General features: G+C 31.4%; 1 long non-coding RNA gene across 1 annotated transcript; it reads right to left on the bottom strand.

Annotated features, from left to right (window-relative positions):
• Positions 1 to 20,603: 20,603 nt before the first annotated feature.
• LOC128034787 (uncharacterized) lies at positions 20,604 to 21,520 on the bottom strand. The gene is made up of 2 exons (XR_008190880.1): positions 21,187 to 21,520; positions 20,604 to 21,079 (listed from the first exon to the last, which is right to left on the bottom strand). It is a non-coding gene; the product is annotated as an uncharacterized LOC128034787 (long non-coding RNA).
• Positions 21,521 to 22,384: the final 864 nt, after the last annotated feature.

The raw sequence follows: 22,384 nt of genomic DNA, 5'->3' as shown, positions 1-22,384 counted from the left end.
ATTTTTCGTTGTGCGAGAAACCTATTTTTGAACTAGATTTTTTCTAACAAGCACAAGCCATTAGCCTAACCTTGTTCCTGGTGATGTTTCCAAGTTCATCAGTTTTGTCTTTAAAAATCCACTTTGTCTCAATTACATTACAATAATAAGGTGTTAAAACAAGTTTCCATACATCATTTCTTTCAAATTGGTTAATCTTTTCTTGTATGGATTGGACCTAATTCTCATCTTTAATAACCTCTACCAATCTTGGGATTTATGGAGAATGTTTAGCATGCCAATCTAACCATATCTCAATAGTTTGGCCTAAACTTTCCTTTTATTCTAACTCTTTCTTTAACATCAACTATCACATCATCTAAAGAATGATTCTTCCTTAGTCTTGATGATGGTTGAGGTTTAGAGATATCATCATTCTACTAATCATCAATTTTTTAGGATCAACTATATGCTTAGTCTTAGGTAACTCAAAAACTAATTTAGTTGCAACGTGTTATGCCTCATGCTTTACAAGTTCTCCATTTGTACATTTACTAGGTAGATAGATAACAAGTTCACGTTTGACATTGACATTGAAGGTCTCTTTAATTGTTTTTATACACTTGTTGAAAACCTTGTAGGCCATTCTCCTAGTGGAGTATCTGAGAAAAATCTCCTCATCCTGCTTGTATCAAAATTTCCCCGATATGTTCTATCTTAAAGAATATACAAATTGCTTCCAAACACATGGAAGGATATCATATTTTACTTCCTTCCTCTTTGCATCTCGTATAGGATTATTTTGGTCTTGAGCCTCAACAACACCCTATTAATCACACGAACAACAATGTTAATAACTTCTTCCCAAAACTAATGTGATACTCTATTACCACTAATCATTATTCTAGTTATATCTTAGATTATACTATTCTTTCTTTAAACAAATCCATCCATTATGGAATCTTTGTTGTTGAAAACTCATGTTAAATCTCTTTATTGCCATAAAAGTTAGAGAAATTTTTATTCTTGAACTCCATATCATGGCTACTTATGATTCAAACTATCTTCTCAATGAGCTGACTTTTCTTGTTCATGAGCTTCTTACATAGATTCTTAAAACCTTCAAAGGTAGTTGATATCTCTCTCAAGAACCTTACCTATGTGAACTTTAAATTTTAATCTATACAGACTAGAACATAACTCTTGCTATTTAAACTTTTTGTCTACATAGGTGCTATCTAATCCATGCATAATAGCTTAAGAGCACCAAATGTTTGGATCAGTTGCAGCAAGGGATGTGATTCACAATGTTGCTTACCCTTCATGCAATCTCCACAAACCTTAAGAATGGCTCCCTTAGCCTTGGTAGTCCTCTTCTAATGTTATATCTCACCAGTCTTGGTAGACGCTTGAAATATACATGGCTTAGCCTTTCATGCCAAAGCACAAGATCAAAGGAGTTAACTTGATTACATGTCAAAGTTCAATTAGTTTATTATAGTTATCAAACTTCCTAGCACCCTCTATTACCATCTCATTTTTTATTTTTAGTCCCCTTGGACCATTCCTTTGTGAAATTCACTAATATCCCTGGTTACAAAGTTGACTAATACATATTATATTGGCTTTCAATCCTTCACAAGAAATATGTTTTGAAGTTGAGGCTTGCCATTGACATTAAGAACTCCTTGTTGGGATTTTGTGCCGTTATTATAGCTATTTCACCATTTATGCTTGTAACTTTTCTAATAGATTGATTAATAAAATTCCATAGTTAAATTATTATCTTTTGTAAAAATTATCCTAACTAGTTTTTTCATGAAAAAAAAACAAAAAACAAAAAAAAAATAATGGCTCGTTGATTACCTAAGGTTTAACTAATACTATGTTACATCTTAAGGTCAGATTATAATATAGGAATACAACTTATATTAGTAGGTAATTTACATGATCCATAGTCTAAGGAATAAAAATTGAATGTATCATTGATTTGCTTATGGATCTATTCACTTGTGATGTTCATGGTGTGACGTAACTCAATCTTGAATAAGTGACTGACTATGTGCATGTAATCTTTGTACTTTGATATACTAAAAGCTTGTGCTCAGTTGGTATCATAGCCGAAAGTGGTATGTTTGGTATATAACTTATGTATGACATGGTTTCATTTACAATAGTGGAACTCATAGCTCAATTAAAGTATAAATTAATATTCTCTCACTGGCATTGCATGGATTAGGAAAAAGGAACGTGACCACGAGTCATTGGTTGAGGACAAATGATTCTTATTACTATTTGTTAGTAATAGTCCTTTTTCATTGTGGAAGATTCAATAGGAACCATGAGATAAAATAAGATTATATTGGCTGAATTGATTTAATACATAGAGATTAAGAATATCCTATGAGGGTAAAACACTTACGAAAGGTTATTGGATAAAACATAAATCTAAGTTCCTTTCATAATTGTATATAATGGGGAGTTCAGTCTTTGTCCTTTTAGTGAAATGAATCTATAACTAAATAATGTTGTAATGAATAGATGAACAATAAAAACATAATACAAATTAATTAAGCCTTATTTATGTATGTGTAATCAATCCATCTGCTAGCTCAACACAACCCTATATGGATTGCACAAGAACTGATACGATAAATGAATGAAAGTGATGAAAGAGAAATAGATTGCATGAATTACTATTCACAGTAAATGATTTTTCTCAAGAGGAACAACGAATGACTTATAAATTAATTTAATTTATTTTAAATATTATTCAATTGATTGTAATTAAATAATTGAAGTCCAAAGTAAAATTAAATTAATTAGTCATCACAATTTTTCTTGAACAAGGCGATTAAATTTATTTCCTCATAAATTCTAGTATGGTAAATTCGTCATTACTTTAATGGAATTACAATTAGGTTGATAAAATGATTTAATTGATAAAAATAGTATTTTTGGAATATAAAATTGATTATTGAGTTGAATAATTATATAAACTTGTTTTAATTAAAAATTGGACTATACATATAATTGTACCTAATATAAGAAAGGTCCAATGAGCCCATTCTTATTAGGGGTTCGCGAAACACTAGGAAAAATCCAATGTGTGTGCCTCCACTATAATGAGTGGGACTCTTAGTTTTCAATTAAATTAATATTTTTACTTTCTTCTTGTTGAAGTAGAACTCTTGTGATTTTTTACTATAAGTACAAACTATGGGATAGCCAAATATACAACCTTAACATATGTGGATACTCTACTAAAGTTTAGAGAAAAATATTAGCTACATAATAAATTCTATATTTTGTGAATGCTTGAGTTAGTATGCTTTCAGTTTTTGTTACCATATAGAAAGTAAATTGTCCTCACTAAAAAGTTAAAATTTTCTTTCTATGTTTAGTTTGGATTAAAAATTGACTCTCTTAGCAACCGAGAGTTTGAGAATAGAGGAGAAGATCGTGTTGAAACACCGGTACGCCCCATGACATAGTGGAAAAAATAATTCTAATAATCTCAACCCATGTATCCATCTGTAAGGAACAAATCTGAGTTGAATAAAAGGTTCAAAAATATACATTTTTTATTTGTATAGAGAAAAATCAGATTCTCGAAGTAGTCTATTTGATGTAGAAAAACGAACCACAACCACAATGTTTAATTCTGACCACTAAGGTATCCACCTGGTGAGAATGATCGAAATTTTCTCAAAACATTTTCAAAGAATTTTTCTATTTTTCGAAATTCCCAATTGTGCTATTTATGTGAATTTGAATAAGTAGAAAAAAAGGGGAATAAAAGAATGTTACACTTTCCTTTTTATTTAAACAATTTTGGATACACTTAATCACATAGAGATATTTTAGGGATCGTCTTAAATATTATATTATTTCCAAAAGAATATCAGTATTTTATCACATAAAGCCCATTTCACACTACTTTAAATTAGACCATCTATGTGTGTAAATCAATATGCACATACGTTGTGTTTAATATTTAAATTATCAAATTATAAGGATATTTTTATAATTTATGTAACTCGTGCGTTAAGTCAAATATAACCCAATCCTTCTACATGTTATAACTGTTTCAACCATAGGGTGTGACCCTGTAGGATATTGCAATGTTAACAGTAATATTAGAACATTTCTAATGTTACAAATAGTAAGCAGCATCTAGCAACGCATCATCGCTACCCAAGTTATAAGAAATTATGGTTCGACATAATCTTTCAATAATAATGTTACCATGCAATATATCCCTTGTCATTAATATCTAGATTGAACACAAATCATGACATAGTTATATTTGTACAATTGAATGCCTTGTTTCTTAATTCACGATGGACTAAGATAAACAAATAAGTGTCATATCTCAAATCAAATCATTTGAGCATAGCCGTGCATTTCAAGTCTCACTCAATCAAGAGCCCTAAGATATTGCTTCATTATGTAGGAGAGGGACAAATCTTATCTTATTCATTTACATCCCACTACATAGATTGTGGCATACCCAACATTAGTTTTTATAGTAAAACCATCCATAGAAGACGTATAATTGTGTCAAAGAATATGGCTCACAATGTTAGAGCTATGATGATATCAAAGCTAAAGATCATACATAGAATTATCACTATGAGAAATTCTGTTACTATTACATAATTATCGAAGAGGTATTCTCTGTTGGATCTAGGGCCCTAGTGTGTATATTTGTCTATGTGCACTAGTAATTTTTTCGAATAGATCGGTTAATAAAATAATTCATGGATTACATTAATATAAATTGTATAATTTCCTCATGAGGTTTTTGTATGTAAAGAAAAATAGAAACAAATATTAGCTCATTGGTTGTCTAGTATTTAACTAATACTAAGCGATATTACATGATCGGATTGTAATATGAAAAGACAGGTTATATTAGTAGACGAACCTAAACATGTCCTTAGTTTAATAAAAATGAGAAAATCAATTGAAATAATAGTATATTGTCTATCACGTCAATTGAGGAGATACCTTGTCTTGGGCATCAGAGCGAATGACTCCTAGAAGATAGAGACATTGATGTGACTGACTAGACTGACAGTATATCAGACTAGATATAAAAAGAATAGATCTTTAATCTGTTTCTGGATTTATTGACTTGTGACATTCAAAGTGTGAAATACCTTAATCTTGAGTGGATGACGAACTATGCATGTGTGACTCGTATACTTTGATGAAAGTAAAAGCATGAGATCAAATAGATAAAGAATCGATAGTTGGTACATTGGGTATACTACTTTTGCAGTATGTAGCATCATTCAAAAATGGAATTCATAGCCTGAGATATGGGTAAATGACATCCTCTAATTGACATTACATGGTTGATGAAAAGTAAATGCGGTCACGGGTTGTTTGTCTTTGTGATGAATGATTTGATTATTATTTTATAGTAATTGACTTTTCATAAAGGAAGATGTAATGGTTACCATTAGATAAAATAGGATCATATTGGGAGAACAGATTTATCTAAATGAGATTAATGATATCTTATGAGGGTATCACACTTATGACAAGGTCATTGGTTGAGCACTGATTGAGTTGCTTTTGTAATGGTATGTCATTAGGGAAAGTTCACTCACGATACTATAGTGGAATGACTTCGTGACTAAATGGGTTTATAATTAATAGGTGAAAAGCTAGAACTTAATTATAAACCATTTGAGCCTTAATCGTATATGGCTAATTGATCCCTTCTCTAGGTCGTTGAAACTATAAATGAATTGCATGTTGAATCAAATAAATAGAAATAGATGGAAATGATAAAGTTAGAGAAATGAGAAACATTTGAAAATGAATGTTGTTTTCTCTAAATGAAAATAAAAATGAATTTATGGTTTTCGAATTGAAGTTTGAAAATGGAAATAAATTTATTGGTCATGGTGAATCCATTGAATGTAGAAATTTTAAATTTATTTTCTTATAGATTCTTTTACGGTAAAGTCATCATGATTTTAATGAAATTAGAATAGGATTGAGAAAATTATTTAATTAGGAAATTAATTTATTTAAATTAATTTAAAATGTTTATTGTGGGAAATAGAAAAATAAATATCAGGTTGGATTTAATTAGAAAGTACTAGGATAAAAGTAAATGAAGTACTTGTAATTGAACCCGATGCGGGAGAGACCCAAAAGCTCCTCATGTTTAAAGCAAGAGACAACAAACCCTAGTTTGTTTAACTAGGGTTGTCGTCTCACCTAATCGTAATTGAAGTAGGAGTTAGTTTTTCTGTTGAAATAGACTTCTACAATTCAACAAGGGTTTACCTCTTCTCCCAATAAATAGATGGCACTGGTAGGGCTGAAGACAAAAATTGAGATATTGTTATTCTTCCCAAAAATAGTGAGAGTTTATTCTGTAAGTATTAATTATATTTTTCGGAGTAAAAATTATGCCGATTTCTATTAAGAGAGATTTTGATTTCACACTAGAAGTAAAGAAAACTATTTTTGGTTCTGTGTTTGATTCGAATCATTCGGGCCCACACTCGAAGCAGTTCATAGTATGAGAATAGAGAAGAAGGTTGTTTGGTTGAAAGCCAAGAACGTCAAGGATCCATCTAGCAGAAAACACAGGTGCGATTTTAGTAAAGGGTTTATTGCTATAAATATCACAAACCGGCTCGATTTTTAATATTTTTATTTTCCGCTGTGTAATAAATCATTTTTCAAACCAGATTTTTTCCAACATTCACATAGTGGGTGAGTCTAGTATATTTTTCTTTAACACATACTTATGTGTTGACTTTATATCACATATCCATAACAACACTTGTCATCAATCAAGCACATATTAGTCTCAATGTGTTATTGTTGCTCAAATCCACAATAATACTTGACTAAGGACATTTAAGAATGATCATATCGTTCTTAGGACCTTATCATTATACAATTTATTTTAATACAAAAATAAGTACTGAAAATAATAATGACAATGTCTTTATTAATAAACTAGGTAAACAAACATGTTATTATAATCATCATATAATTGGTCTTTGGGTATACTCCAATAGGTCATTTGGTAGAAAGCCATGAATCAGCAAGTCTCTCTAGTTTAGAAGCATAAGTTTTAAATTGGGTAAAAATTATTGCCATAGATAACACAAAAAAGGTTTAATTTTATGAATGTTTTTTTTAATTTCGCTGTGCAACAAAAACATTTTCATAAACAATTTTTCTAGCACTAATTTTCCAAGAATTCTTCTTTTTTACCATCATCAGAAGTCAACCTATCTTCATGGTTTTCTTGAAAGTCATTGAGACAACTATTGGTTCCAATCATATGCTTGGAGTAGCTGTGTAACGCCCTAAATTTTGGGCCTAGAAGTATTGGGCCTTGAGCAAGGGAATGGTTAGGAAACTATGCAGAAAAAGTATGTCTGCTTTAGTGGTTAGGGTCTTGAGAGGAGTTGGAAAAGTCCTGGGTTCAAAACTGGGCTTTAGCAAAAATTTTGGTTTCAAGTGGATAAAACCCTAGATGCTCTGATGTAGGCCTTTTAAATTATTGTGTTAAAAAAATGACATAAAGAATCATGTGGTCTAGTGGTTGTGACGCCATTAAGGTTGCAAGGGTCTTGGCTCTTGCAATTTATTTTGGTTTTTCTTTTAAAGGAACCTGAACTTTGGCCTTTAGACCTTTTAATTAATTGAAAATAAAATGTGGCACAAATGAGCTTGTGGCCTAGTGGTGGTGGCGTGAATTGGCTGATGCGAGAGCTTGGGTTCGAATCCCCTTGGCATGCAAAAAGTATATATTTTATTTCCCTGCAGCATGAGAAGTGAAGTTAGACTGAAACTCTGTAAGGTGAAGTTTGAATTGGTCTTGGAGTTGTTATGGAGAATATCAATGAGGGATAAGGGGAGAGATTTGAGGAGATTTTCAAGGTATTTGAAGGAGAGGAATGTTGTAGCCGAATTGTGCAACTTCTATATGGAAATTCGGCTAGGGGAACCCATTTGGTGCATTTTCGGCAATTGTTTTCTTTTATGCTGATTTGTTTTATTTTCTCTCTTCTATCGATAGTGCCAAATACTGCCATAGACCTTTTTGGGTGTTTTTCCCGTTTCAGTTTTTCTTTATTCTTTTCTCCATGTTTCCTATTTTTTCTTCTTAATGTAAGCTGAATTCAACTTTTCTTTTTCTGCCTTCATTCTTTTTCCCTTCTCTATCGATCGAACGTTTCGACTTACAAGTGTTCTGACGAATCATTTCTCCAGCCTCTGAAGTGCCGAATCTGTTCTTCTCTTGTGGGTTGATTGAGTTCAATTTTATCTGGTTGGCCGATTGTTAGGGATAAACCACAAGGGGGTGATATCAATTGATAATCAAACAGATTGGGAAGTATAAGCTGATTCAGTCAAGGTTCTACACTCGTGGGCTACTGCGTTTCTCTCCCTCTTCTTCTTCTCTACTTCCCTCTCTCTCCCCATCCCAACCATTTTTCTTCAAGGCTCTTTTGTGTAGTAGCCTTTCTGAGGGAGGATTAGGAATAATGCCAGCTGAGAATGGGCACGTAGCGTCTACCCCCAAATATAAGCAGCGTAAAGTGTCAGCTGTTCAGGATTTTCTGCTAGGGTGCGGCAGGGTGACTGCACCAATCTCTGGATCAAGTGGGCAAGCACAACCGACTAATCTAGTCAAGGGAGAGGTAATCTGTTGGGCAAAGTATTTTTCGGTAGAGGCTGTTTTTGATAAGTTGATTGGGATTCGATTAACCCAATTGATAAAGTGTTTAAATGATTGCTTTGATTGAATGTAGGTTGGCGTTCTTGTGGGTCATTCACACTTTTCGCAATCAAGTGTGTATTTGTATTCAGTATTCAATGATTAGCTAAAAAGCCGAAAGTATGTGTTGTTACACTGCTATAACTGTAGATTGGTAAAATGTCGAAAAGTCAGAAATATGGCTATGATGCCACACGATCGTGCGATCGTGTGTGTGGTGAACTGAGCCCACGAACATGGGCATTAGTCTTTGGAGGCCACCACGAACGTTTTCGTGGTCTTAGGCTGTTCTGGGCCTTGTTGAGCTAAAATGGGCTGTGTGGGCTTAGTGGGCTTGTAGGCCACACGGATAAAATGTATGTGATGTGGTAAGTGTTGATGGACTGTGACGTTTGCATAGCTGGGGCTGTTATGGGCCTCGATAGGTCGAAATGGGCCGCGTGGGCCCAGTGGGCTTGTGTGCCTACATTGGTAAAAAATTCGGTAAGTGATAATTGATAGGTTGGTTTATGAGGCTCACGATGCCGTATGTGAATCTGGACTAAATGGGCCACACGAGCGTGTGGGCCCACTTGGGCCCAACAGCAGGTTTTGAGCCCATATACATTGTTTTGGCCGAGTAGGTTATCTGAGTCGCTCAAAACGACGATAGAACTTTTAGGAGGTCGTAATAATTATCGAGACCCCAATATTTTTAAAATGATCGTAATACCCCTATAGGGTAAAATTACCAAAAAACCCTATAGGGTAAAATGACCATAATGTCCTTAGAACGTAAATGACTATTTTTCCCCTCGAGGGTAAATGAATGAATTGTGCTATGGTTTGATTGACTTAACTATGAATGATATGACTGATTCTGAGCATGGCATGCTGCATACACGACATATTGTATGGGGTTGGGATCTTGTATTGGAGGAAGTGATTGATATGTGAAGGTCACACGGGTCACATGAGACAACTGTGGACCCACCGATGGCTTTTAGCCGATTATGTGATTGGCAGCTCTGCTGCAATATTGGTTAGTGCCGCAACCGGTGCTACATAAGGTGTGTAGGGATGGGTGGGTTAATTTAATCCTTACAAGAGTGTAGGGTTGGACAGGAGATGGAGTGCAAGGTTGGTTTGGGTATCTATGCATGATATTGAGATGGGCTTAGGCCCAGATATATGTGATATGTGCCATTTGATATGGGCTCAAGCCCAACCGAGGCTGATGGGGGCTAAGGCCATTTGCCATCATATCTTGTAATGGGCTAAGACCCATCGACATCTTATCATTAAAGGCTCAAGCCTAGACTGATTCTGTTTCTTTAATAAGGGGATTACATACTGAGTTTTCGTAAACTCACCCCATTTTTAACCTTTCAAGTAATACCCAGCGTTAGACGGTTCGGAGCTGCGAGGGACTCGAAGAGGGCCACACAACTGCACATGTTTTATTTTGTTTTGCTCATTTACTAAAGCACTTTGATTTTGATTCGGGTTGTAATAAGGCCTCTATAATTTCTGGATTCTAAATTTGGGATTTGATGTGATTGTGATTTGTATCTGCTAGAAGTAGAAAATGGTTTTCCAAAACAATAACTATTTTTTAACATTACGTTTCCGCAACTCAATTTTTAAAATATCACGTTTTCGTAAATCATTTGCTTTAACTTAAGCTTCCGCAACAATAAAGTTTTGAAGGTGATAACTTTTTAATAAACCTCGATTGAAAATAAACAAACGCAAACTGAGGTTTTATACAAGTTTTAAATGGCAAGAAGTTTGAAATTTCAAGAAGGGTTTTTAATGAAAACATGGTTTTCGAAAAACACTTCAATGTAACATGCCAGATTCGGGCCTAACTTCTAGGCCAGGTTTTGGGTGTTACAAGCTGTGATGCAATTAGATTTTTTTCTTCTTAGGTCCTTCAATAGCCCATAACACCTTCGTCTATTATAGCCTAGGGCACTACAGTCGTGAAACACAATTCTCTGTTTGTACTTGTGATCTCCCTAAGCATGAATAATTTCAAGCTTTTCAAAACATTTAGCTTGATCAGTTACTCTTTTGGCCTTGGAAAATACAATAAGTTGCGTTATTTTGTCTCATTTATCCACATAACCTAATCCAACTCTATTAGGGTCTCTTTTTCTAAATGCAAGGATCTCATCAAACTTGTCACTATTATAACCTAATTTCTTCAAAATTTAGATCATGCAATAGTTAATTCTTTAAGACAACTTCTAGTTTGGTTATCTTTGCACTCAAGAGAGAGTCTTTCTCTTGGACCTATTTAACAAGTTTATGGTTTACTTATTTCATCAGCCAATCTCCCTTTAATCTTACACACTTGATCCCACTGGATCAACATGTTTTTATAAGTATCCATGAAATCACTAGTAAACTCAATATCACTACCACTTAAGTTGTTTGCATCAGTTGAAACTATTGGCATGACTTGTAACGACTCAAAAATTAGTGGTGTTAGAAACGATGGTTTTGGAACCCCATTATTCGATGATCGAGTCCGTAAATGTTATTAACTAATATTTATGAGTCAATTATATTATTATATTGAATTTAGGTTTGACAAATTTGTTAATTGGATAGTTAGTTAAGGTATAAATGTATCGACACTAAAGTTAATGGTGTTGGAAAATGAGGTATCAAGACCTCATTTCTATAAATCGAGCTTGTAAATATGTTTATTAAATATTTATGGATTTATTGTATAGGTTAATTGAATTTTGGATAGATAATTTCACTAAATTAATGATTAATTAAGATACAATGACTAAATTGTAAAAGTGGTAAAAATTAATCACTAGAATTTTAATTAATTAAATGACCAATTGAACAATTGAGCCCTTTTAATTTAATTTATGGCGTGGAGGACATCTACCATCCACCAAATTGTTTTAATAATGTTAATGTTAATGTTAATGTTAAGTTAATTATATAATTTGTTATGTTAATTATAAGTATAAAAGCCAAATGTTGTCATCATATCCATCCTTTTATTCATCTTTCCACCGAAACTTTAAGAAGAAAAAGAGAGAAAACTTTTTTGGGTTTTCAACTTTAAACCTTCAATTTGGAAGGTAATTCAAGTTTGTTTCTTGCAATTTTTATATTTTTGAGGTCCTAGAAGCTTGATTTAGCTAGCTCGTGTACCATTTACAAAATTGTTAAAGTTTTCAAAAGTCACCATTATTAAATCTTGAAGCTTTTGGTACTAAATTGATAGATTTTGAGCCTAGATATGAAAAAGGGCTAGTTTGTAAAATAGAAGTTGTTCGTTTTAAAAATAGGGATTAAAGTGTAAATATTTCAAAATTGATGTTAGATTTATGAAATTATCGATAATATAAGGCTATAGAAGGATGTAATTGAGATCGATTTCAAAATCGAAACTCAAATGTGAAAGATATTACAATTTTGGTTTTAGGAACTAAATTGAATAAAATGAAAAATTTTAGGGGCATTTGAATAATAAAATTAAACTGGTATATGCTTATAATAGGATGGTATAAGATGTTTGGAATTGATAAATTGAATTGAATCATTGAATAGATCGAAAATTGAACCAAATTAGAGATAATCATGGAAATAGTAAAATTCTTGATTAGTCCTTAGAGAGTTGTTTGTTTCTTTGTCTTGACCGGTAAGTTCATATGGTATGTTTGTGTTAAATTATTATGTATTTAAAATTATAATTGCAAATATGTTTAATTGAAATTTTGATTGTTTACGATTTTGTACAAAATGTGATATATGGATTAAATCATAAAGGAATGAAAAATTGAATATAATTAATTGCAATATTAGATTGATTAGTTGAATTGAAACAAATTGATATGATTATGTTTAATCTTGAGATAGAGGACTAAAATGAATAGATTTGAAAATATTATATATTATTGTAATTGCAAAATTGGCTTTATGTTAAGATGAATTATAATGTTATGCATACAAATTGATAATTGGTTGATGAAATGACATCATCGAATTGAAGAATTGGTTTATAAATGAAATTGAGTAAATTGCTACCCTATTATCTATTTGGATAGAGTCAAACATAGTTGACATGTCATATGATAGGAAGAGTTTAGGGTTACTTTGACTACATGTTGATAAGACACTGGGTGCCAAATCACTTCAGTTATACTGATGAGGCACTGGGTGCCAAACACTTTGATAAGCACTGGGCACAAACAATTTACTACAACATTGTCCGATGAGGCATTTGGTGCCAAACTGGTATGATTGTTTGGATTCGTGTATCCATTCGAGTCCGAGTCAGGTTCATAGGAATGTAAAATGTAAATCGGATAAATGATATTCAAATTGAGTTAAAAATAGGCCCCGAGGGATAATTAAATACAAATGATGTTTATAGACTTGAAAATTTTTCAAATAAGAATATGGATTTGAGCATATATGTATGTAAATTGATATGGATGTGATATTGAATTGATTTAATGTTTATTGAGAGTATATAAATGGTATTGAAATGTTGATTATAAATAAATTAGAATATTATATGTTTGAATTACTATATGATTCGATATATGATGAACTCACCTTTTTGATATGTGGTAGTCATGTGTTAGGTAAACTTGATAAGGTAATAGCTTATCGTATTATATTGTAAACTGTGGTAAGTTGTTGTTTGAATACTAGTGAACTTCCTAAGAATTTGATATGCTTACCCTGTTGTTTCCCTTTGCCTGTAGATTGCCAACTTGCGGAACATGTCTAGCGGATCATTGAGAAGCCCACACTATCCTGTTATTGATTTAGTAGTTTTTCTATCATTTAAAGCTTGGTTTTGTGGCATGTATATAAGTGTTATATTATGTGATATCTTGTGAATGGATGGTTTTGGTCTAAACTTTTCTTTATGTTGAAAGTAATTGGAATGGAATGGTTTGTAAGTTTGAATGGTTGAGATTTCATAGGTTGAAATATGATGCTCAAATGCTTAATTGGTGTTTACTGATTTGTTTTTGTTTTGGCATAGTTTAAACGATGAATTGATATGTATTTTGGAGTGATTTATATATGTTTGAAGATGTCTAAAGGTATCATATTGAACACTTTTGATTTGAGTATGAGTTAGGAATTAAAATGGATGTTTTTAGCATGTTTGTTTGAATGATTTGGGAATGGTTAATTGCATTGTTGTGGGACAAATTTCGATCATTTTTGTGTAGGTATGGATATGCATTTATGCACTGAATGGGTTAATGGTATAGTTGGCTTGAAATAGGTACCAAATGGCTTGATTTTCACCAAAAACAAATCGTATAGGAAGAGATCTAAACATTTTTTTACCTACTTCGCATTACAATATTATTCACTAGGAGGAAAGCATGATTTGTAATGTCACACAACTTAGCATAGAACTAAGAAAAGGTGTCTTCTTACATCTTCAAAGTTTCAAATATTGTTGTTAGCATTTGTATCCTCATTTGGCAATATTGGTTCTTTCATAAGGAGTCTTAAGGATGGTCCAAGCTTCTTTAGTAGTAGTATATTTGGAGATATCTTGAGGGTCAACTCCATTGAAGATCACATTAAGGGCCTTTTCGTTTGCCAATTTATCTTCACCACCAGTCCATGTAACCTAGGCTTTGTAGTCTTCACACCACTCATACATGTTGTTGAGGGCTCCCAACTAGTCAAAATCGAATGCCAAGCTTTGTCATCTATGGACTTGATGAATGCTCCTATCATTGCCTTCTGGTAAGCATAGTTTGTGCCATCCAACATAGGGCTCTTGAGATTGATGTACCCTTCATCTTATTGGCAAATCAATGACCTGATCTTCACTTAGTTTGTCAAGTGTTTAGCACTGATACCAATTTAGATATCATTCATTTTCCCCTTCTAGTTACATAACCAATTGCAACTAAACTTACTAACCGAGTAAAATTTATGATATGGTCATTGAACTTGGTTACAAACTTCAAAAACTTTCTACTTCCACGAGGCCTTGCCAAAGAGTAATCCACTATCAATCTTCACTAGAAGACTTGATTTAAGTTCAACTCACCTAGTTGCAACCTCACTCTTTTATATTAGCTAGATCAATCTCCCCACTAAGGCTTTCCCCTTAAAAACTTAGTTATAAACTGAACAATAAGAACATTACAATAAAAAGCATGTATTGACTTGCAACTTTACAATCAAAGTGAACTTCAAGTTCCTTCAATTCAGCTTGAACATGTCTTCTATTTGGAAACAAATAAAAAATATCTTAAAGGAGTAGTTCTTAGGAAAACAAATCTCTTCAAATGAAAAAGAATTTGATCACACTGAAAGTTTTCATAGAGTTCTTAGGACTTGAGAGTTAAATCTCAAAATTATATATAAACTTTGATCTAATGTGAAATGTCTTATACAAACTTTGATTTAGTGCAATTGTATAATAAAACTTTAAATTTGATTATTTTTACATTCCACTAACATCGTTATTTATGTGACATAATTTTTCATTATATCGGTGAAAATTGCTAATGTGGTATTTTATTAAACTAAAAACAATTGAACGCATTTAAATGATTTCCATGTAGATTAGAAAATACACATTTTCTCACTACAGCATCGTGGAAATAATCTAAATCATTTAAAAACAATATATTTTAAACCTACCCATTCATCTTTTTAGTTTAATAAAACGTTACTTCAGTAATTTCTAGAATACTTGAAGAAAAATAGTTCCACGTAGATAACATTGTTAGTAGTGTGAAAATTGAATCAAAATTTTATCAAAATTTCATGTATAGAAATATAGCAAATCAAAATTTGCCCATAATATTACATATTTGATCAAAATTTATGTATAATTTTAAAATTAATCCCTTAATTTAATTTTCTTCATATTTTAACTTAATAAAGTGTTGCTAAAATCTTCTAAGTTAGTGAATTAAAATTATTAATTCTTTTTGGTGACATCTAAATTTTTATTATCAAAAGATGCAGTTACACATATAGTAGATGCAAGTTCTGTTGCAATTGAATAATGCAATTAGCACTAATAAATAGTTAATGAATTATTCTTTAGAAAATGTATTAAAAGTAAAAATATAAAATAAATTAAGAATTAAATAGTAACTAACTCCTTGTCAAAACTTATTCAAAGCCGCTAACGCTTAAATGAAATAAAATTCAAACACTATATTTTTCTTACAATATTATAATAATAAGTAGTAATAACAATAATTAGTGCCTATGTAGACGTCCGTAAAGCAAACCATAGTAGGATTAGATATTAACGTCTTAGTTATTATTATTATTATTATACGTATTCTTTTTGTAACCTTTTTCCACCCACCTATTCCCATCCATCAAGTGCATGGATGCTTTAAAAAATCATGTGAATGGATGAAGAAAATAGGAAAACAAATTAAATGAAAAGAAAATGATTTTTCTAAATCAGGAATTTTTCAAAAGTAAATAATAATGTACAATAAAGTTTCTTTAACTTAATTTATTGAACGATACATCAACTTTATCTTTGTATAATTATATATATAAAATTTTGATTTAATTTATTTTTTATAAATTATTAAAATCATTTTGATGGAGTACTATTTTACGTTTACATATTATATTCGTCTAATATGAAAATAAATATGTGTTTATTTTTAAACGTGTACAACGTGTATAATTAAATTAAAATTGAATATAATTGTATTAAATTAAAATTTAATTTTGTGAAATAAAATTGGTATGATCTACTTAAATGACGTCAAATTGATCCGAAAGCTGTAAAAAAAATTGCAGTAAATGTTGTATATAATAACAAAAACAGTAATCATAGTATTATAAAGGAGAATCATGTGAGAACATAAATACATTGAACTAAAATATTGAAAGATGAAGCAAAAGAGACAAAGCAAGAGACTGATTAATTTGGTTTTAGAAAACAAGATAGAAACAAAAGGTCCCGACAAAGAGACATGTGATCTTTTTCTAGTCTTTGGTCTGTACCTCATTCATGAATGCTTTAATAAAATGTTCTTAATCATGTTCTCTTATGTTCTCTTTTCCACTTAAGCACCAAATTTCCAAGCTAATATTATTTTTATATGTAGGCCAGGTGGATAGGTACCAACATATGCCCACCATGCAATGATTCTCAAATGGACCATTTTTAATTTTTACAATCGATTACTTGTGTTATTAATTCATATTAAATGTGAATAAGGTAATTCTAGATGCTCTGTGATTCAATTAAATGATATAAAAATAATTTACACCAACATTTTTCAAATATATATGCAATGGGTTATCTCTTAGTTATAAAAATTAGGCTTACGTATTAGGTTTTCGCCTTTTAATTTTATTGCTACCTTATTCTCCTCTATTTTTCTTGATTTATGAAATTCTTTTAGCTTAAAAATATCAAATCAACTTCCCTTTTTCAAACATTTAAAATATATTAACTTAGAATAAAACTCTTCATCAAATCATTTTGTTAATAATTTTCATCGTTGACCATTAATATTAGTTAAATCGATTGTCATGATGTTAACTAGTGATCCACATAAATAAAATAAAAATTATAATAATAATAAAAGCGTGAATCCATGGTTGTTGCTTCTTACTGTCTTAGAATAAGTAATTTTTTAATTTTTTAATTTTGCTAATTTACTAATTGTGACCTTGCTATTTGAAATTGCTAAATAAATTTATAATTATAGGTTTCCTTTTTTATTTTATACACATGTTTAGTTTTCTAATATTATAATTTTACATCCTATATTAAGGTTAACAATTGATCGAGTTAATGATTCTAAAAGTATATCAAATATCAATATCAAAATTAATACATTAAACAAAAAAATAGTAGCAATAACTTTAATAATAATAATAATAATAATAATAATAATAATAATAATAATAATAATAATAATAAAAAGTGATTTGCCTATTGCGGTATAACAAGAAAAGTAAAACCACCATTTCTCTCTTTATATATATAATTTTAAAAATTTAAAAACTGTTTAAAATAATGTTGGATAAATGAATGTCTAAATCCAAACGGATGTAAATGTCTAGTTGTCTAAATTCATTCTAGACTTGTTTTTTAAAATAATTTTAATAGTTTTAAATTTTATATACTTTTTACTTTTTGTTGACGTGGATTGTCATGTCAAAATCACAATGGTTGACTTAGCGGCCATTAAAGACCATAAATAAAATAATAGTCGAGAATCGTTAGTTAAAGGATTTAATCGCTACATTTTTTTAACTTCTGAGAGCTTAATTGGGTGTACTTTTTGCAAAGAGGCAGTATTGATTTTTTATTATTATTTAAGTTTAGGACATTTTTAACTCGTAAGCCTATAAATTATATCTATTGGGTAATTATCAAAAGTAGTGATTATTCAAATAAATACCTATTTGTACAAGTTTAACTATTACTGAGAGATATGAATAGCTCTTTTCATGGGACAGACTACTCATCTAAACTTGAAGGCTTGCCCGAAATATGAGAGAGTTCGGACACAAGTATGAGGCTTGAAAAATGAGCTTAGACAAAAAAAGTTAACCTGTTTGAAATATGAGTCGACCTTGAGCTTCAACATTCAATGTTGGAGCCTGACCCATTTTATACTTTTGTAATATATTTTTATTTTATTTTTAGATGCTATGTAATTTATATAATATAAAATTATATTGTTGAGTATGACTCCTATTTCAGTCAAATTTGAGAAATAATCTTCCAATTAAACTTTGTTTATTTGTTTCAATTAAACTCTAATTAGTCTAGATTATTTTATTATTATTTGACCTATGAATTTAGCCTATAAATAGGCTCTTTTACAATATTAGAAAACACACTCATTAGAGATTATAACTCATAACACTTTTAGAGAATTTTGTGTTTACATTTTGAGGGTTCTTTGTTTTCAGGGTTTAATTTTTATCTCCATCTTTTGTACTCTTCGTTCTTTTGCCATTATATTAAAATTATCTTTGCCTGTGGTTTTTTATCCTTTTTGGAGGAGTTTTTCCATGTTAAATTTTTGTTTTCAATTTCTTAATTTATTCCGTTTTTTACTTGTTTGTTGCTTAATCGGGTTGATCCCCAACAAGTGGTATCAGAGCTATTTCAATCTTCGTAGATCAACCCGTTTAGAGATGACAACAACAAGGTTTGAAATTAAAAAGTTCGATGGTGTCACAAATTTCAATTTGTGGCAAGTTTGGATGATGGTCATTCTAGTTCAAATCGACCTGAAAAAGGTTGTTACCAGGAAAAAGCTTGAGAATTTAAATCAAACAAAATGAGAAGCGCTTGATGAAAAGACCTTGTCTTCAATCCGGTTGTGCCTCGCAAATACGGTATTGCAAGAGGTATTGATGGAGACGACCTTATCTGCCTTGTGGAAAAGGTCTGAAACTCTTCATGCGACTAAGTCTCTGGCTAACTGTTTAGTGTTGAAACAACATCTATTTACGTTTCGCATGAATGAAGGTGAGCTTCTTAGAGACAACATCAGTCAATTCATTACTCCTTTCAATGATTTAAAAAACGTTGAGGTTCAGATTGATAATGAAGATCAAGCTATGTTATTATTGTGCTATTTACCCCCTTCATACAAGTCTTTAGAGAGACCCTGATTTATGGCAGATGTCGAAACCATTTTTTGTCAAAAGGAGGGCCGACTTTAATTTTGAAAACGAAAACGAATATAGGAGTCGCCACCAACCCTTTTTGATGAGGTGTGATCGGGTCACCTTGTAAAGTGGTTGTTTTTTTTAATACGACTTGATTTATTAAAACAACGATTTTGGTCCACGAAATTCAGAAAGATGGGTTCGGGAGTCGGTTACGTACGAAGAAGGATTAGCACCCTCGTAACGCCCAAAAATTGGTACCTAGTTGATTAATTAGTGTCTTAGTGTCGAAAATTAAAATTTTGAAAAGATTTAAAAATGCGATCCCTTTTTATTAAGGTTATTTAGTTAAAATCGCTTGGATAAATTAAAACGTGCGTTTAAGACTTGCTCGTCCCGAAGTAGCAAAATATCATCTCCCGTAAGTTAGGACACAACACCTTGAACCTTTGAGAATGAGCTTGCCTTTATTTATCTATTTTTTTATATTTTAAATCTTATTATTTTGATTTTAAAAGGATACTCAGTTTTTTAAGTTCAACGAAAGAATCAAAACCCCATGAGTTAGGGTACAATTTCTCGGAGCTCAAAACGCGAAATATTGCGTTTATTTCCAAAAGTTTTTTTGAATAAATATACATGTAATATTTAAAACTATACATATTTATTTTTTGAATTATAGAGTGAAAGTGGATATTTAAACACGACTTGCGACATGATTGTAATAATAATAAAATGATGGTCCATATGAACGAAGCAATGATATATCAAAACAATAAATAAGTAATGGCATCCACTAATAAAATCTAATATTAATTAGGTAAAAGAAATAAATAAACAAATAACAGGTGGAATATACGATAAAGACAACATGAAAGTATAAAATAATAATAATAGCAAATGAAAGTAGCAAGAAAGAAAAATAAAATAACAATAAAAAGTAATATAATGATGATGATGATAAATTCTGTGATTAACAGATTATAAACAAATAAATTTTAAGGATAAGAAATGAATAATAAACCGATAGATAAATATAAAAATAAATACGTGAATGAATAAATAAATATATAATACTAGATTTAATATTTTAAAGATAAAATAATATAAATAACATTGAGCTTAGGCATAATAAATAAATAAATAAATATAAATAGTGAAATTGTAATCACTGAATTTTGTCCGGATTAATTTTCGTGTTTTTTAAATAAAAATTGCATTTTGACCCTTAAACTTTTTAAAATTATTTTTGACCCCTTAACTTTTTAAAATTGCATTTTGGACCCTAAACTTTCCTACATTTACATTTTGACCTTTTAACTTTCTTAAATTTTCATTTGGGCCCCTAAACTTTCTATAAATTACATTTTGGCCCCATATTTTCCTAAAATTACATTTTTGCCCCAGAAACTTTGCACCCTTTACAATTTGGTCCTTCTGGGCATGACAAGATGCCCCCAGTCAGCATTCGGGCGTGCCCCGCTCTCCACGCCTGACACCCCAAATCGGCTGTTGGGCATGCTCCCCCTCCTCCGCTGCCACCTGAAAATAAAGAATAAGACAAAATTGAAGGATTTAAAAGAAGAAAATGAGAGAAAGAGGGGGATTCGGGCAACAAATAAATTTTTTTTTAAAATAGCAAAACACAAGGAAAATAGTAGCTCCACCGCGCGCCACCGTGCCCACCACCTGTCACCACCGTCCCAACACCTAGCAAAAACAACCAAGAAGCAAAAAGGAAAAAAACAACAAGCAAAAAAGTGAAAAAAAGAAAGAGCAAAGAAGAAAAAGAAGAAAAGGGGGGAAGAGGAAACCACCGTGCGCGCCACCGCCGGCCGTCGCTGGTCAGCAGGTCACCGTCGGTGAAAGCAGAGGAAGAGGAGGGCTGAACGGGGAAGGAAGAAAAATGGAATAAGAAAGAAAGAAAGAAGAAGAAAGAAGAAAAGGAAAGAAAAAAATAAAAAATCTAAAATAGACGGGTCAAACCGACCCAACCCGATTGACCGACCCGACCCAGTAGGCCCGCAACAGCAACCCCCCCAAAAAAAACAACAAACCCAAAAAAAAAGAAGAGCAGCAGAAAAAAATAGCCCAATGAGCAGGCCCAATATCAGTAGGCCAAATAGCACTGCCAACCCAGCAGCTTAGCAGGCCTGTCCAGCAGCAGGCCCGTTTCAGCGCTAGCAGGCCCCCAAGCCCGTTCTAGCAGCAACCAGGCCAGCAGCAGACAGTAGCCCAGCCGAAAAAAAAAAGGAAGAAAGGAAGAAAAAAAAAGAAAAAGGAAAAAGGTAGGGAAAAGGCCCAAAATTCAAGCCCATAACTTTGGGCTTTTGGTAAATTTTTAATCCTTTTAATTTAGTCTAAATATTTGAATATTATCCCTTTTTAATTCAATTGGCATTTTTATGGTATTCATGAAATATTATTTTGCTTATTTCATTTCATAATTTTAAATTTAAATAATTTCATTTTTTAGAATAGAAAAATCATTTTAATGCATAAGGCAACGAATCGATTTAATACTAAGTCATAGAATTCATCGCTATGTTGGGTGAATATCGGTGGCTCGTGTTAAATACATGACGCCCTTTTTAAAAAAAACACCGAAAATATTAAAAAATTATTGTGTTTTTAATAAATAAAAATAAAAATTTCTCGTGTTTTAATCGAATCACGATTAAATATTAAATTGAACCAATTTGACACTAATTCGATGATGTCATCGCTATGTTGAGTGAATATCACCGGTTTGTGTCAAATACGATACGTCTTTAAGGAAAAATTAAAAAAAATTCGTGCTTCAAAAATTCTGGTATTTCAAAAATTTCCGTGTTTTCAAAAAAAAATTTTGTGTTTTCAAAAAAAAAGAGTTATTGTGTCTCAAAATTCTCGTGTTTTCAAACAAAAAAATTCTCATGTTTTAATCGGATCACGACTAAATATTAAATTGAACTCGTATTTTTAAAAATTAAGATAACACGCGTTTAACGAGATACCAATTTTGGACGTCGCGAG

This window comes from Gossypium raimondii, chromosome 2 (genome assembly GCF_025698545.1).
Source record: "Gossypium raimondii isolate GPD5lz chromosome 2, ASM2569854v1, whole genome shotgun sequence".
NCBI classification, from domain to species: domain Eukaryota; kingdom Viridiplantae; phylum Streptophyta; class Magnoliopsida; order Malvales; family Malvaceae; genus Gossypium; species Gossypium raimondii.
Note: the sequence above shows the minus strand (reverse complement) of the source record. Positions and strands in the feature narration are given on the sequence as shown.